The following is a 9747-nucleotide window of genomic DNA, read 5'->3' on the forward strand; positions in this document are numbered from 1 at the left end:
CTTGGAGAAGGCCAGTCAGGCTGGAGCAGAGTGACAGAAAAAAAAGGAGTAAAAAGATCCCAGTGCCAGCTCATGCAGGGTCTTGTAGACCACGATGAGAAGCACAAGGTTAATTCTAAGGGAAAGGAAGGCCATTGGAGGAGTTAAGAATGAAGATGAGGGCTTCCCTGGTGGTGCAGTGGTTAAGAATCTGCCTGCCAATGAAGGGGACATGGGTTCGAACCCTGGTTCAGGAAGATTCCCACAAGCCTCAGAGCAACTAAGCCCGTGTACCACAACTACTGAGCCTGAGCTCTAGACCCTGAGAGCCACAACTACTGAGCCCACGTGCCACAACTACTGAAGCCCGCTCGTCTAGAGCCCATGCTCCACAACAAGAGAAGCCACCTCAGTGAGAAGCCCGCACACCGCAATGAAGAGTAACCCCCGCTCGCCGCAACTAGAGAAAGCCTGCACGCAGCAACGAAGACCCAACGCAGACAAAAATAAAAATAAATAAAATAAATTAATAAAAAAGAATGAAGACGAGAAGGCAGCATGACAGGGGACTTCCCCGGTGGTCCAGTGGGTAAGACTCTGCACTCCCAACGCAGGGGGCCAGGGTTCGATCCCTGGTCAGGGAACTAGATCCCGCATGCATGCTGCAACTAGGAGTCTGAATGCCACAACTAAGAAGGCCCACATGCTGCAACTAAAAGACCCCACATGCTGCAACGAAGATCTCGCATGCCGCAACTAAGACCTGGCGCAGCCAAAATAAATAAATATTTAAAAAAAAAAAAAAAGAAGGCGGCAGCATTATAGGAAGTCAAAAGACCAATTAGGAGGTTCTGGCTGTAATATAACAGAACAGGTGATGACGGTGGGGATTCAGGAGGTGGTCTTAGAGGGGTCTTTTGGAGGTGACTAAGTGATGGAGGTGCCATTCACTGAGGTGGAGAAAACAAGAGGAGAAGCAGGTTTGATGGGGGGATGGAAATCTAAGGGGAAGTAGGGATAAAAATTATGAATTCAGTTGTGGACATGTTGAAATTGCAGAGTTAGTAGCTGGCCAGGAAGCTGGAGACAGTGTTCCCAGCTGGAAGTAGATACCTGGGAAGAGAGACCAGAGGCTGCCCACTCTGGGGACCCATAGGGCATAACTCTTCACAAATGGATAATGTAGAGTCCAGAGGATGCCTGAAGTTTTGTTTGTTTGTTTGTTTTTGTTTTTAATTGGTTATCAACATTTACAACTCCAGAGATATCAAACAAAAGGATTTCCTCGTCCTCTTCCAAATTCGCTGTTCTGGTCACACTGGGCCCTGGGCCCTGGGCCCACGTACTGGGAAGGCCACAGCAGGCTGGTAGGGGAGCCCACTGCTCCTCCAGCTCAGGCATGAATTCTTCAGCTGGTCCCACCACAGCAGGCCTGCTGCAGATTCCACTCAAGGCCTGGTCCTGACAGCCCTAGAGTTTCATCCTCTGGCATGGATAGGAGGTGACACCATAGAAGAGGGAAAAGTTGGTCTGGGACAGAGAAAATAATTTCTCCCATTCTGTAGTGGTTATTGTTAGCGGTTATTGATACACAAAAGTTGTAAATTCTGATGAAGTCCAATTTACTTATGTTTTCTTTTGTTGCCTGTGCTTTTGGTATCATATTTAAGAAATCATTATGAAATGCAATGTCATAAAACTTTTCTCCTGTTTTCTTCTAAGCACCTTATAGTTTTAGCTCTTAAGTTTAGATCTTTGATCTGAGTTATTTTTTGTATGTGGTTTAAGGTAAAATTTCAGCTTCATTCTTTTGCATGTGGATATCCAGTTTTCCCAACAGTATTTGCTGAAAAAACTGTCCTTTCTCCATTGAATGGTCTTGGTACTTTTATCAAAAATCATTTGATGTCACAATTTATTTCTGGACTCTCTATTGTATTCCATTGGTCTATATGTCTGTTTTTATACCAATACCACAACATTTTTACTTAGTTTGCTTTGTAGTAAGTTTTGAAATCGGGAAGTTTAGTCCTCCAACTTTGTTCTTTTTCAAGAGTGTTTTGGGTATTCAGGGTCCCTTGAGAATCCAAATTAATTTTAGGATGGGTTTTTCTAAATATTTCTGTAAAAAATGTCATTGGGATTTTTATAGGGATTGCATTGAATCCACAGTTTGTTTTGGCTAGTCCTGGCATCTTAACAAGATTAAGTCTTTCAACCTGTGAACATGGAATGTCTTTCCATTTGTTTCTGCCTTCTTTAATTTCTTTCAGCAATGTTTTGTAGTTTTAATGTACAAGTTACACTCCTCCTTGGCTACATTTCACCTCCTTGGTTAAATTTATTCCTAAGTATTTTATTCTTTTTGATATTATTGTAAATGGAATTATTTTCTTAATTTCCTTTTCAGTTAGTGTATAGACTCCAATTTTTGTGTGACCTTCATTTCTTATCAGTGGTCACTGATCCCAACATCCGAGATAGGGGATCTCAGGAACCAGATTTGGTTGGTTTCAAGAGAGGAGCCATGCTGGCATCTGCCCATCTGAAGGATGGAAACTTCCTCTTCTCTTCTGACAAACTGACACCCTCTTCCCCTCCATCCTTCAAAATACCAAAGCTTCCTAGCCTCTCAAAATCCATCTCCCTGAACCACCTCCCCTTCCCCCACCCGCCTGCAGTAAACCCATCCAGTTGGGAGTCTCTGATATTATTTGAAGTAATTCTATTTTAATTTCAGAAGGGTCTGCTACTTTCTTGCAAGTGGTGTAATCTTCATTACCTGTAAAATGAGAAGACTGTTTTGTCCTACATAGGAGAATACAGTCAACTCTCTAGAATGGACAGAAACACGCTATCTTGTTTACTCCTATATCCTAGGACATAGTAGGTGCTTAGTAAATAGTGGCCAATGTAATTGTATATACACAAGAACTTCATGGATTGTGAAATGCTCTACAAATATGTATTGAATGTCTATTATGTGCCAGGTACCACGCCAGAAACCATGGACACAAGTGGTCTATAAGACATAAATAAGTTCCCTGCCCTCACATACATGACATCTGGCTGGGGAATATAGATACTGAACAATTAATTTTGCAACTAATACATTAATAACAATCATGATAATGTTCTGCAGAGAAGTATATGGTGCTATGAAAGAGTGTAATAGAGTGTAGGGGAGCTAACCTAGTGAGGGTTGGAGGGATCAAGGAAGCCCTCTCTGAGGAAGTGACGTTTGAACTGACATATGAAGAATGAGGAGGAGTTAGCCACTTTGGGAGAAGGGGAGAGGAAGACAGGCCGTTGAGAAAGAGTATTTCCAGGTGGAGGAGAGAAATTTCTGGAGGTCCTAAGTTGAGGAGAGTAGTGGCTTCGGAGAAACCGAAAGAAGACCAGTGTGGCTTGAGCCCTGAGAACAAAGAAGGTGGTGGGTCACTCAAAATTTACAGGATGTTAACCCAAGCTAGTTAGGTGCCATTAAAGGGTTTTAATGAGTGAGTGAAAAGTTTTCAGCTAACACACAGAAGCTCAAAATACAAGAAATCTACTTAAGTCAAATTTCTTAGGGACTTCCCTCATGGTGCAGTGGTTAAGAATCCGCCTGCCAACGCCGGGGACACGGGTTCGAGCCCTGGTCTGGGAAGATCCCACATGCCACGGAGCAACTAAGCCCATGCGCCACAACTACTGAGCCCATGCGCCACAACTACTGAGCCCATGTACCACAACTACTGAAGTTCGCACACCCTAGAGTCCGTGCTCCACAACGAGAAGTCACCACAATAAGCCCGATCACCGCAAGGAAGAGTAGCCCCTGCTCGCCGCAACTAGAGAAAGCCCGCGCGCAGCAACGAAGACCAAACGCAGTCGAAAATAAATAAATTTTTTTTTAAGTTTCTAAAGTAGGGAACTTATTCCATAAACTGATTATATATTCTCAGGCTCCTAGCTGAGTGAACTTTTCTCCTTTTAGCCCTTGATTTTTTTTACAACTTTATTAAAATATAATTTACATATCATAAAACTTACCCATTTTAAGTGTACAATTCAATGATTTTAGTAAATTTATAAAGTTGTGCAACATAATTTACTTTTAGAACATTTCCTTCACCCCAAAAAGATCCCTCATGCCCATTTGTAGTCAGTCCCTGCTCTCAACTCCAGTCTCAGGCAATCTCTAACCTACTTTCTGTCTCTATAGATTTGCCTCTTCTGAACATCTTGTGTAAAAGGAATCATATAATATATGGTCTTCTGTGACTGGCTTCTTTGTGAGTCTGATTTTGTTTTTCATCATTTGTATTCCAGTGACTATGTGTCCTCATTATTTCTCTAATCTTTTCGTGTATTCCATATTTTCTTAGAAAACTGGAAAATACGGATAAGTAAAACGAAAAAAGCTTCACTTTCCTAATAAATTTTCCTTCTCTAACAGATTCCACTCTAGTTGACATCCTCCTTGGGTATTCTGTGCCGTGAGAGCAAAGGATTCCTCTCAGAAGACCCGAGCTCACCTCTTGACTGCTACTTTCTAGCTCTGTGATCTGGGCCTCTCAGAGCTTCTGTTTTCTCATTTGTTAAGTGAGCAAAATAATACAGCCAGCCCTCTGTATCCCCAGGTTTTGCAGCCACAGATTCAACCAACCATGGATTAAAAAAAATCCAGAAAGTTCCAAAATTCCAAAAAGCAAAACTTGAATCTGCCACCTCCCTGCAACTATTTTACATAGCATTTACATTGTATTAGGTATTATAAGTAATCTAGAGATGATTTAAAATATAACTGGAGGATGTGCATAGGTTACATGCAAACACTAGGCCGTTTTTTGTTTTGTTTTGCTTTTGGCTGCATTGGGTCTTTCTTACTGTGTGCAGGCTTTTCTCTAGTTGCAGAGAGCAGTGGCTACTCTGTGGCCACTCAGTGGCTACTTTGTTGTGGCGTGCGGGATTCTCATTGCGGTGGCTTCTCTTGTTGCTGAGTACAGGCTGGGCGTGCAGGCTCAGTAGTTGTAGCACACGGGCTTACTTGCTCTGCGGCAATATAGGATCTTCCTTGCCCAGGGCTTGAACCCGTGTACTCAGCAGTGGCAGGCGAATTCTTAACCACTGCGCCATGAGGGAAGTCCGTAGGCCGCTTGTATATGTACGGATTTTGGTATCCAACGGCAGATCCTGGAACCACCTTTCCCATCCTGCACGGATATGGAGGGACCACTACATATGAGTACACGATACATTTGTTAGAATTAATGAATCCTTGTAGCTAAATCTTTCTCTTTTCTTTTCGTCCCCATTGGGCGGCAGAATCTTAGTTTCCCGGCCAGGAAATCTAACCTGCGCCAGCTGCAGTGGCAGCGAACCGTCGTAACCCTTGAACTGTGGGGGAATTCCCTAAATCTCATGTGAGAACGTATTCTTGAGACACGAATTTTTTTGAAGGTTTTAGATTTTTATGTCTCTTGCCCAACTGCTCTCCAGAAAGGTTGTTGCTATCAGCAGTAAGAAAGCGCTACTTCACTGGTGTTTTAAGGTATTGCCTCTACGTTTTTAAACGACAAAAGCTATATGAACATCAACACAGCTTTACAAAGCGATACGTACATCTGGTAAAAAAAAAGGAGGGGATTTTTTTTTTTGTACAGCAGGTTCTTATTAGTTACCTGTTCCATGCATACCACTGTTTATGCATACATGTCAATCCCAATTTCTCAACGGGAGAAATTTTTACAAAATACGTTTTGCATGATAATTCCATCGCTTTTGCAGACAAACAACTGTAAAGGGTACAGAAAGTCTTTTTCTCGGCTTAGAGCAGTGAACTCACGGACAAATATATCATTTTCGTTGCCTACGTTCCTAACTTGTGAAAGGAGAAAAGTACCTGCTTCTGCTGTTTAGAAAAAAAAAAATCAATTGCTTGTGAAAGCAGTCTTCACAAACAATTCACAACCCCAACACCTCCCCTAGATTTCTGGAAACTAAACATCGTACACCATAAAAGAAATTTATCACGAGATGTATATATATATATATTTTTTTACAAATTATTTATTTATTTTTGGCTGCTTGGGGTCTCCGTTGCTGCGCTCGGGCTGGCGCTGCTGTGAAAAACCAGGACTACTTTTTGTTGCGGCGCGCGGACTTGACGCTGTGCTAGCTTTAGCTGTTGTAGAACACAGGCTCTAACATGCATGGGCTTCAACAGTTTCGGCACGTGGGCTCACCAATCGCGGCGCACGGGATTCCTACTCCATGACATACGGGATTTTCTCAGACCAGGGCTCGAACTTGGGTCGGCTGAAAAAACGATAACTCATGCGGTTGCGAAAAAACCTTCACATCATTTTAACTAGTGAAAACAGAGTACTCTGTATTTTTAAACCGGAAAAAAGGGGCGCCAGGACCAACGATCACTAGCTGCCCGGTTTTCAAAAAATTATGCTTCCGAAATCTCTTGATGTCGATTCCGCACGAAGAACAAACGAGCTGCCCCACGTGTGTCACTCACGACAGAAGCCCTTTTTAGCGCACTAGCGATAACAGCAGGGTGGCAGTGTCGGCAAATCCCTTTTATGATAAAGGTGAAAACAAAGTCGATGCAATTTTCTACTCAGAGTTCCCGAAGTTGAGGGTGTAACCGCAGGAACTTCTGAGCCGGAGAGAAGGCTTCATAAAGAGATTCTATCGTTTATTTTTGGATTTTCATTTAAAAGTAAAAGCTAAGATTTTAGTTATATGCAAATATGCGCAGTGCTTGCTGGGAAGATGCCGGCGGGTGCAGAGGGAGGGGCGGGGAGGAGGGGTTTGTGGGAGGGAACCGTGACGACTTACAGCTGGTCTGGGGCTCTGCGAGACCTACTTCCCCGCAGCTGTGGGTGCCTATCTGGGGAAGGCACAAATCCCATCCTGTTAAAATTGAAAATGCACAAACTTGTGCCACTCCTAGCCGTCCACCCTGAAGCTGCCCCAGCACGTGAGCACTGGAGGCACCGGATCCCTGTAAGAGCAAAAAACTGGGAGCTAATTAATCTTCACCTACACAACAATGAAAGAGCAGAATGTGGTGGGTTCATAAAGTGGAATGCCATCTGCTGTACTTCTAAAGAGTGAATTAGACATCAAAAAAATTGACAGATAAAAGTTGCAGAATAAGTTACAGCATGACACCATTAACGGAAACAAAGTAATACTGCGCTTTATCAACAGGTATAAAAAAATTGAATGAAGACGGTGTTGAATACGGTACCGCATGATACCGTAATAAAGAGCATACGTGTGCACACAAAACCCAGTGCTTTATTTTCAATGGCTACATGTTTCTATTATTAACACATATCAATTACCTCTGGAAAGGAGGGAGAGAGGGAATCTGGATGAGGGCAGAGACACACAAAACTTTAGATTTACCTGTAATGTTCTCATTTTTAAAAAGCACAGATTATTTTATTATTGTGCATTTTATTACTTGTGCAATTAAAATTATTTTAAAAATATAGTCCGTGCATTCTATATTTTCTCTATTTCATTTCTTAAAGTCAGGTTTCTTGAGGTATAATTTATATACAGTAAATTCACCTTTTTTTTTTGGGCTGCGTTGAGTCTTCATTGCTGCACGCGGGGTTTCTCCAGTTGCAGTGAGCAGGGGCTACTCTTCCTTGCGGTGCGGAGACTTCTCATTGCGGTGGCTTCTCTTCTTGCGGAGCACGGGCTCTAGGCGCGTGGGCTTCAGTAGTTGTGGCACGTGAGCTCAGTAGTTGTGGCTCATGGGCTCTAGAGTGCAGGCTCAGTAGTTGTGGCGCATGGGCTTAGCTGCTCCGCGGCATGTGGGATCTTCCCAGACCAGGGCTGGAACCCGTGTCCCCTGCATTGGCAGGCGGATTCTTAACCACTGAGCCACCAGGGAAGCCCATAAGTTCACATTTTTTTATCATACAGTTCTGTGAGTTTTAACAAACTTGAACAGACATGTATCTGTTACCACAATCAATCAAAACATTTCTATCACCCCAAAAAGTTCCTTTGTCCCCTTTTCTAGTCAACTCCTCCCCCCATTCCCAATCCTGGCAACCTCTTTTCTGGCCCTGTAGTTTTGCCTTTTCCAGAAAGGCATAAAAATGGAATCATTCATGTATACTTCACTTTTAATATAAAAACTTTGTGCTAATTGTAAAGAAATTGATACAGTACAGAAATGTGAGAATGCTTTTCCCAAACTACTATTAACAGTTTTGTGTTTATCTTGCCTCCCACCTGTAGTGGTGCACTGTGGAAAACGCTATGGAGGTTTCTCAAAAAAACTAAAAACAGAACTATCATACGACCCAGCAATTCCATCCCTTGGTATACATCTGAAAAAAACAAGAATAATGTGAAAATATACATGCGCCACAATGTTCATAGCAGCATTATTTACAATTGCCAACATATGGAAGCAACTTAAGTGTCCATCAACAGATGAATGGATAAAAAGGAAATATATTTATATTTATGTATAAAAGAATGAAATTTTGCCTTTTGCAGCAACATGAATGAACTTGGAGGGCATTATGCTAAGTGAAATAAGTCAGACAAAGACAAATACTGTATGATGTCACTTATATGGGGAATCTAAAAAATGCAACAAACTAGTGAATATAATGAAAAAGCAGATTCACAGATTTAGAGAACTAGTGGTTACCAGTGGGGACGGGGGGGGGGCAATTTAGGGGTGGGGAAGTGGGACATACAAACTGTTGGGTGTAAGAGATAGGCTACAAGGATGTATTGTACAACATGGGAAATACATAGCCAATATTTTGTAATAACTGTAAATGGAGTGTAACTTTTAAAAATTGTATAAAAAATAAAAGCAGAAAAAGTAAACTGGGTCTTAAAAAGATGGAGTGCAAAAACAAAAATGGTATGCCAGACCCTTAGGATAATGAAGAGAGCAGTGGCAGAGAAATAAGACTAGGAAGATAACTTAGAACTTAGTGGTGAAGGGGCCTGGAATCTGTGAATTTGGATCTGTGGCAGGGTTAAGAGTGGATTGGGAATTTGGTGGGATGAGGATGGCAAGATATAAAGACAGGGAGAGCAAGTTGCTACACCAATCCAGGTAGGAGGCAGCTTTTCCTGCTGACACTGCTGCTCACTCTTTGCTGTCCCAGCCCTTTGTACATTCCTTTATGTCTGTGGGTTCTTGGGTTCTTGTCCATCTTACTGTGAGGACCCGGGCTCCAGAAGGGACTCAGGCTGGAATCGGGTCTTCTTTACAACCCTAGCATCTAGCACAGTTAGTAAACAGCAGTTCTCACAATTGACAGTCAAGCGAAAGCATCAGTTTAATGGTCAGAGTGAGAATTCTGAGTTCAAGTTGAGAGTTTGCACTTATTAGTTAGAACTTGCTTAATCTCTCACAAGTTTAATTAATTTATTTACTGACTGCGCCGCGCGGCATGCAGGATCTTAATTCCCCGACCAGGGATTGAACCCGCGCCCCCTGCAGTGGAAGCGCGGAGTCTTAACCACTGGACGACCAGGGAAGTCCCTCTCACGGGTTTCCTTTAAATCATTAAATGTCTTATCGGAGGTAAGGTGTATAGGAAATTTCCTGGTAGACAGCAATTGCTCAATTGTTATTATTAACTGCCAAATCACAACCACAACCGGTCTCTCTTGTCCCCAGGTTTTTCCTGTTGGGGTCCAATAATATCTATGGAATGTTGGTCCCAGGAGATATTACCGTCCTCATATCACGACAAAGACACTAACCAAAAATGG

General features: G+C 42.5%; 1 non-coding gene across 1 annotated transcript; it reads right to left on the minus strand.

Moving 5' to 3' along the window:
- Nucleotides 1–6375: 6375 nt before the first annotated feature.
- Nucleotides 6376–6509, minus strand: LOC114900160. The gene has a single exon (XR_003794777.1). It is a non-coding gene; the product is annotated as a U11 spliceosomal RNA (small nuclear RNA).
- Between the last annotated feature and the right edge of the window lie 3238 nt (nt 6510–9747).

The sequence above is a fragment of the Monodon monoceros genome, unplaced genomic scaffold (assembly GCF_005190385.1).
Source record: "Monodon monoceros isolate NGI ecotype Baffin Bay Population unplaced genomic scaffold, NGI_Narwhal_1 Super_Scaffold_18, whole genome shotgun sequence".
In the NCBI taxonomy this organism is placed as follows: Eukaryota; Metazoa; Chordata; class Mammalia; order Artiodactyla; family Monodontidae; genus Monodon; species Monodon monoceros.